The sequence below is a fragment of the Squalius cephalus genome, assembly GCF_949319135.1.
Source record: "Squalius cephalus genome assembly, chromosome: 7".
Taxonomy (NCBI): domain Eukaryota; kingdom Metazoa; phylum Chordata; class Actinopteri; order Cypriniformes; family Leuciscidae; genus Squalius; species Squalius cephalus.
Window position 1 is genome coordinate 14,131,038 of NC_137128.1, and position 8,991 is coordinate 14,140,028.

The following is an 8,991-nucleotide window of genomic DNA, read 5'->3' on the forward strand; positions in this document are numbered from 1 at the left end:
TGCGGATCATGTGGGTACTAGGGGACTCTTTGCTGTGTGTGGATGACCATGTCGGTCAGCCACCACCGAAGACCAATTTTGACCCAGGAAAAACCCTGGATAAGTGTTTAACACACAAAATTAACTTCATTAATATACAGCATACATAATACAGAGAATACACATGTATGAGGCAACTTCTGGTGATTAGTTCCTATAACTAAGGTAGAAAACCTTACAAATAGGCTGTAATGAAAGTTAAACACACAGAAAGAACTCCACAGGTTACATAAAATATACATGATACTTAACCCTCTGAGGTCGACAAACGCGCGGGCGCGTTTTGCTGGATTTTCTCCACATTGTAGCACTATAAACTTAAATTACTCAGTCATTTATAGTCATACAGAAAAAAGAAATATAAAAAAAGAATCTGTGATATTTCTCCTTTTGTATGTGTCCACTTACAATCAAGCCAAAACATTGTGCTTTTGTAAAATAAAGAAAATAAACAGGGTGTGCGTTCTGCCTCTCCGTCGCGGTGAACTTTTTTTTCTTGAGCACGTCTATAAACTGAAACAAAACTCAGCGAATACTTGTCACACATTTATGAGCCATATACCTTTATAAACATTTAAGTGTGTACTTTTAAATGATCGGATTCAAAACGAAAACAAATATTCTCTGTTTAAGTAATTTGTATAAAACCAACAAGATGTCCAGCTTCTCAAACGCTTCCTCATTACAGTTAATTTGGCCACGCCCACTCGCGCAATAGATATTCACATGCAAATCTCCACATGGACCGCGTCTCGCTCATTACCTCAACAACAAAACACTTCACTTCACTTTTCGTCGAGTTTAGGCTACCTCAGAAGAAAAAGAACGCGATTTGAAGACAAGAAAGGTGTAAGGTAAGAAATTCTTACATATTAGTTTGTTATTGTTGCATAAATGACACGTTGCAGTTGAACTGTTGCTAGATATATGGGGAATATTATAATATTTAGACCCGTGTTTACTGTTACTGTGTTTGTGGATATCTGCTCAAACGTAGATATGTATATGGTAACCATAATGTTTTATATTTGAGCGCGATCGCGTTTGAATGTATCATATTTTTGATAGCGATCGCGTTTGAATGTATCATATTTTCCTGCGCGATCGCGTTTGAATGTACACATCATATTTTGGATGAAAGCAAAACGCACCAAACGGCTTCATGTTTTTATTATTATCTCATTTCGTATCATCATAACGGATGGAAACATTTGAAGTAACATGATAATCAATATATTTTTCTCTAGCTTAGTTGTTACTGAAATCTTTTTGAAAATATATATAGGCTGCTATATTGTTATTATTTTATGCAGCACTGCGCATAGCCTATACCTACAAGGCACAACAAACCTGGTGTCCATTATATAATATATTGTTGGAAACATTTGTGTGAGTGTGTGTGTATTCTGTGAATTTTAAAAAGCAATTTTAACAAGAAAAATCTAAAATGTATTCCCAAAATCGTGCAGGCCTTTCTCTTTATATCAGTATGTTCAATTTTTTTTTTTTTTTTTTTTTTTTTTTTTTTTCAGGGCCTAGATGCCACTGAGTCCTGCTGACTTCAATGTTCACAGTACATGTCTCTGTACATGAACATGGTACTTTTTTGTTGTGTATCTTTGGATTATGTTGTGTTGTAAATAAATCCAAACAATTTTAAAAGCCATTCTTTTTTAAATCTCCTCATTCTTTGTGCAAGGGTGGTCAGAATGATGGGCCCTGATAAGCTCCTAATAGGGCCATTAGGGAGGTTCTTTGTCTTTCTCAGGTGTGGAAAGCTTTCATATTAATGAGATGATCCGCCCCTTCGCATATTGCTTTATCACACAAAACACGTCGTAAAATTTTTAAATCAATATATTGTCTTCTCTGAATGAGCAGTCAGGGTGATTCTCACATAGTTTTAGAGCAAATATTCTAGGCTACGTCATACAATTTTCAAAAGTCTTGTGAAGAAATAATCAGTATGGGTTTCATGACCTTATTTCAGTGAGAATTTATTTTTGTATTTTCACAAACCACGCATAAATGTCATTATCTCAAAACTACAAACTTTTACATACATGCTGCTGATATATTATTGTAGCAGAGTTTGTGCTGAATACAGTGTAATTAGACTTTAGCCATGAAAATGTCACAAGTAACAGAAATAAGCACAAATGTCAGAGCATGTCAGAACACCTCCAGGGCCCAGAAAACAGCTCAGACCTCAGAGGGTTAAGATATATGTGAGGTAAATACTGGTGATCAATTCAGCTTATTGAAAGCAATTTTGAGGCCGTTGTTTGTATTAAACCACAAGTGGGTTAATTTCAGTCTATTGGTTTTGGAGACAAAAGTCTCTGGAATTTACAACTGCAGAAAGGGGGGTGTCCCCTGGTTGAGGGTTTCTGGTGATTCTGGGCCATAAGAATGCTTTAGCATCCTTCGTTTCCTGATAAGGCTGTGGATTTATGCATTGGGGTCACCACAGGGTTTCTTGGCCATTTGGTCGTAAGTTTGGGGAACAAAGGAATCTTTTCCTGCTGTCCTGGCATCGCTGGTTTGAGATTAGACACGCACAACGAGGGGAAGGGGGGTGACATCTCCTTTAGCCATCTCGGCACCATGACTGTGTTTTATGACTTACTAATGGTTCACTGGGGAATCGTTCCGAACTGTGGAATGTGGTGTTGGGTTCATATGAAATGGACTGTTCAAGGATAATCCTACAGTCTCTTAAATCGCACCGTAGGGAAGCTCAAATTCAAGATGCTCACTCTCAAACAGATCGTGTCACAAATCAGATCCGAGGACTGGTTTGTCACGATAGATCTAAAAGACGCTTACTTCCATGTATCTATCCTCCCTCAACACAGGAAGTTCCTGAGGTTTGCTTTCGGGGGCGAAGCGTACCAATATCGGGTTCTTCCGATTCGGCCTAGCATTGTCACCTCGAACGTTCACGAAGTGTATGGATGCAGCTATAGCCCCTCTGAGGCTGCAGGGCATCCGCATTCTGAACTATATCGACGATTGGTTAATTCTAGCTCAATCAGAACAACAGGCAGTTCGGCATCGAGATGTCGTTCTTGCTCACATCAAGAGATTGGGGTTGAGGCTCAACGCCAAGAAGAGTGTGCTTTCTCCATTACAGAGAACCACTTTTCTCGGTGTAGTGTGGGATTCGACGACGATGCAGGCACAATTGTCACCTGCTCGTATTGCTTCGATTCTCGCTGCAGTAGATCAGGTCAAGCTAGGCCAGTCATTCACTGTGAAACAGTTCCAGAAACTGTTAGGTCTCATGGCAGCTGCGTCCAACGTGATACCTTTTGGCCTCTTGCACATGAGACCGCTACAGTGGTGGCTCAGAACCAAGGGATTCTCCCCGAGGGGAAAGCCGCTCCGCACGATCAGGAGTTCGCGACGGTGTCATCACGCCCTGATCATGTGGAAAGATCCTTGGTTTCTGTCCCAAGGTCCGGTGTTGGGAGCTCTTTGTCGTCGCGTAATGCTAACGACGGATGCCTCTCTCACAGGTTGGGGGGCGATCATGAGTGGTCGCCCAGCTCAGGGTCTGTGGCAGGACCATCATCGTCTATGGCACATAAATTGTCTATTTCTGAAACACTTCCTCCCAGACCTAAGGGGCCACCATGTTCTTGTCCGAACAGACAACACATCGGTGGTCTCTTATATCAACCATCAGGGGGGTCTGCGTTCTCGCCCGCTTTACAAACTGGCACGTCAGATCCTTCTATGGTCCCAAGGGAAAATTCTTTCGCTGAGAGCTATTTATCTCCCAGGGTATTTAAATCAGGGGGCAGACATCCTGTCGAGGCAGGGGCCGAGGCCCGGGGAATGAAGACTCCACCCCGAGGTGGTGGAGCTCCTATGGAAACATTTCGGTCGTGCCGAGGTCGACCTTTTTGCTTCCCGAGAGACATCACACTGTCCACTGTTCTCTCTCAGCCATCCAGCCCCACTGGGGTTGGACGCTATGGTACAGCCGTGGCCGAGGTCACGTCTGTACGCATTTCCCCCGATCGCTCTACTCCCGGGAGTTCTGGAGAGGGTTCGCCGGGACGGGCTCAGTCTTCTGCTAATAGCCCCGTTCTGGCCGGCCCGAGTATGGTTTGGGACCTAGTGTCCCTCCTCGATGGCTCTCCCCTGGAGATTCCGATCAGGAGGGACCTGCTCTCTCAGGCGAGTGGGTCGATCCTTCACCCCCGCCCAGAGCTATGGAGACTATGGGCTTGGCCTCTGAGGGGGGTCGTTGAGACCATTCTCCAATCCAGAGCTCCCGCTACGAGGAAGTTATATGCCGCGAGGTGGAAACTTTTCACCTCTTGGTGTGGAGAGCGCCAACAGGACCCAGTTAACTGCCCGGTTGGTACAGTGCTGGAGTTCCTGCAGGACCGTCTCTCCACGGGGTTATCCCACTCCACACTGAAGGTGTACGTGGCGGCCCTGGCTGCTTACCACGCTCCTTCGAGTGGAGTTTCTCTTGGGAGACACCCACTTATATCTCGCTTCCTTCGTGGCACCTTGAGGCTGAGGCCAGCAGTACGCACGAGGGTACCATCCTGGGACCTGGCCATTGTTCTAGAAGGTCTCTCCCTAGCTCCTTTCGAGCCCATTGAGGAAGTTTCGGAAAAGTTTCTTACTCTTAAGACTATCCTTCTCGCTATCTCATCTCTGAAAAGAATAGGAGATATTCAAGCACTGTCGGTGGCTCCCTCGTGCAAGGAATTTGCTCCTGGTATGGCTAAGGCCTTTCTCCATCCGAGACCAGGGTATGTCCCTAAGGTACCAACTACTTCTGTTAGTCCTATAGTACTGCAGGCTTTTTGTCCTCCGCCTTTTTTGACGTCAGACCAGGAGAAACTTAATTTGCTGTGCCCCGTTAGGGCTTTAGATGCTTATGTCCACAGAGCTGCCCTGTGGAGGAAATCGGAACAACTGTTTGTCTGTTTCGGGTCACCTAACAAGGGGTGTCCTGCATCTAAGCAAAGGATGAGCAAGTGGGTGGTCGAGGCCATCTCACTTGCTTATGTTTCGGCCGGTCAGCCTTCGCCATTGGCTGTACGGGCCCATTCTACTAGGAGCATGGCTGCCTCTAAAGCTCTTCTTTCAGGGGCTTCTCTTCAAGACGTCTGTGATGCGGCAGGCTGGTCTTCACCGCACACTTTTGTCAGATTTTATTCTCTTGATTTTTAGCTCCACTCCCGGGGCTCAGGTTCTCTCGTCGGCTTGTGTCTCCTAAATCACACATGACGGGGACTTGTTCGTATGGGGACGTGGGTATTGCATTCCCACTGCGATTACACGCAGCGGTAGTCCCTGAAGGGGAACGTCCCGGGTTACGTATGTAACCCTAGTTCCCCGAAGGGACGGACGCTGCGTGTCCTGCCATACTCCCGGCACCCCCTTGGTTCGCTTGCTTCAGTAACATCAGAAGCTGGCGTGCTTGTGATTCTGGGGTGCTTTATAGTTTCCTGGTCGATGACGTCACTCGCCGTGACGCTCATTCTCTCCATTGACTGATTTCATTCATGCTTCAGACGCACTACGCTGGAGGCGTTCCCACTGCGATTACACGCAGCGTCCGTCCCTTCAGGGAACTAGGGTTACATACGTAACCCGGGACGTTTCTTAAATTATCAGACACTCACCACATTAAAGTTAACATCACCATATATTGTCTTTTCTACCATGATTGGAGCAAATATTGACCCACCATTCCTCTGGTCAATTGTTAAGTTAACCTGATTAGGGTTCTGAATTAATGGCTGTCCAAATGATGTAGAATTATTATTATTAGTATTATTAGGCTGTTGATTTGTCATGTTTCCAGAATGTGCACCATCTGTTAAAAAAAAAAAAAAAAAAAAAAAAAACACAATTAAATACACAACCAAAACCATGTAAACATTATAGTAAAGCTTATTGAAGATTGAGAAACATATTGACTACTAAGTAAATTATAAATCTTTTCCTATGTTTGATATTCTTTTTTTCTGATTTTTTTCACTATGGACTTGATCCTTTTTAATGCTGTTTTCTCTCCATATTTATTCTGTAGTTCCTCTACTGTGTCTTCCAACCTCCCTGTTGTTCTTCTCCAGCTGTGTTAACCAAAGACAAACAGTTAGAAGAATAAAATGTATGTACAATAGCAAAAATAAAGTTGGTCATTAGTTGTTAGGGTTAGATACACCTGCAGACACATTCATACACCTGTTCACCTGTTTTCATTTAGCATACACCAGAGTTCAAACATTCACTTTTTCAAAGGCCAGATAAGCTCATAAATATGGCAATCAAAGCCAAACAGAGAAAGGCAGCCAGAAATAACTATATTCTTCATATAACACACCAGTTCAAAGTCAATGAACCGGCTGATGCTGCAGGTGTTAGAGCACATGATGGACAGTGAACAGACGCACAGCAGGTTAAACCAGAGTTAAAACAATAGTAAATTATAGTCACGATGCAACAGAAGTAGCGTCATGGAGAAGTTATGCATATGCCACCAGAGAGAAGTTTATTATTTTTACTCAATCCAGTTACAAAATCTGATTAAACATATGCATGGGTGAACATTAAACACATCATTACCGTGTTTAATAACTTCAATAGTTACCAAGCACCAGCTGATTTAAGTTTTTCTTCAAACAAAAGTAATTTTCTGATAAATCATCGTACACATACATGTGTTTTGTTGTATGCACAGATTTTGAGGGTCGCTTATAGCAAGATGTGTCCTTGTCTTTGTTTCGCGGTATTTTTAAAAACATAGCTAGATCTACATAGATGTTTTACACGATAAGATATTTCAGAGATATTTCAAATATAAAATATACATTTTAGCGCTATTTAAAAACTAGGATGGTATAATAATATAATGTAAATGTCTCACATGAAGATGATGGTTTAAACCATAATTTTATCAAATCAAACCAATTCATGTGAATACTGTCATATATGAACAAAGAGAAGACCTATAGTTCACTAACATTACAGCTAACTGTAGGAAACAGATATCCGGGGGAAAGTGTAAAGAAAACGCCATACAAAACATTACAATCACACCCGGCAATACGATAAGTGTTACGCTAGTGATGTTAAAAATTGTTAAACAATTTCAAAACACGTTTCAGAAGAAATGCAAACAAAATCAAAGGTGTCCAAAATGTTACGTGCTAATATTTGGTCTTGTTTCAGAGTCGGTATGCTCCGGTGAAAACTTTGATGAGGCCGAGAACAATAGCGCTGTTAAACATGCGGTTCAATAACAATGTTCAATATAAACAAGAATCCAACTCTAATGCGACTGAGCTTGTTTCACATATAACTGTTGATTGTTAGATATAATAGTCGGATGACTTATCTAACCATTGAAATTTACGATATGTTAAAACATTTGGCATTATGCCGAATAAAAAGAAGATCATAAAAAGAAGAACAATTAAGATGCCTAAAACTCAAAGTATTGGTGGGGACAGAATAAAAAATGAATCAACCCTCCTTTCACGTAAAAATACCACATATCAACTGTGATTCATTAGCTTAACTGTTGTTTAGTGACACACACACAAAATAACTGTGTAATAAGAAACAAAATAAGTGTAATAGTTAGACGAGTTTGAAGTGTAATAGTTTTATAGGTAACAGCAATACTCATCTTTCACATCGATGTTTCGTAGACATAGCAGAAAGATGTTCTAAAATAAATATGATTTGTTTAGTCTTAAACACTCTCATACTAGAAGGACCGTCATTTAATTATCTTTATGCAATATTTGTTCATGTATTTCATACATTCCTATATACTTTTTGCAAACTGTACAAAAACCAAAAGAAACAGCGTAATTGACTAGTATGTAAAATGTCAATTACAGACATTCAAAAGCTAAAACTGATCACTATAGTGGCTTTTCTGTATTTGTTTTAAATGGCTCATGATGATGCATTTACCCAGTTGACCTCTAGAATTTACTTTTGTGCAATTTTATCAGCAGGTTTTACCAAAGTGTGGAACTTTGTTTAACAGCTTCAAGCTTTAATGAATATGCCTCTCTCTCAGTGCAATAGTCGGATGTTATTCTGTTGTAATAGTTTAAGTGTAAAACAGCATGCACTTTGTGTGATTCGTAGATAGAGGGAAAGTTGCACTAAAAGTATCAATTTAGTCAAACAGAAAGACTATCACTTAAATTCTTAAGTGTCATTTATTTCTATAAACACTGAATGTTGACCGCTCTCAAAGAAACGTCTTCACCTAAAACACATACAGTCCAACATACAAAATGTGAAACAGTGTCGTCTGAACAAGATGACTAAATCTAGTGGAGTAATAAAACCATCATTTGGATACTTTTTATTATAAATGGCACTTTTTATTATAAATGGCGCTTTTCTTAGTGATTTGGTCTTTTGAATCTTACATGGATTGTAAGGACATTCTGTCACGGTTTATGAATTCACTGTCTCTCTCTCGTCTAACGTGCTGTTGTGTGTGTGTGTGTGTGTGTGTGTGTGTGTGTGTGTGTGTGTCTGTGGGCGTGGTCACTGATCATCAGTGAGCAGTAGCACCAGCTGGATTCAATTGTTTGTCCCTTTATATGTTCAGTAACTGGTGTCTCATGTTGTCAGATCGTTGTGGTTTCCTGGTTGTGTTTCCTGTGCCTGTTCCTGTGTTCTTCGTGTTGGATTGGATTCCCTGTGTCTTCGTCGTGTTCGTCTATGGATTCTCTGCACTCTGCACTGGATCACCAAGCACCGTCACGAGGGATCATCACTGCACCAGAGCACCGTCACGAGGGATCATCACTGGACTTAAGCACCAGCACCTGTTGTCCACCGAGGTCCCTGCGTCACTGTACCACCAGCGTTTGTGTCCGCCCGCCTGTCCCGCTGTGTTGGCGACCATCTGTGTTCTGTGTTCTAATCAACTGTGATTATTCT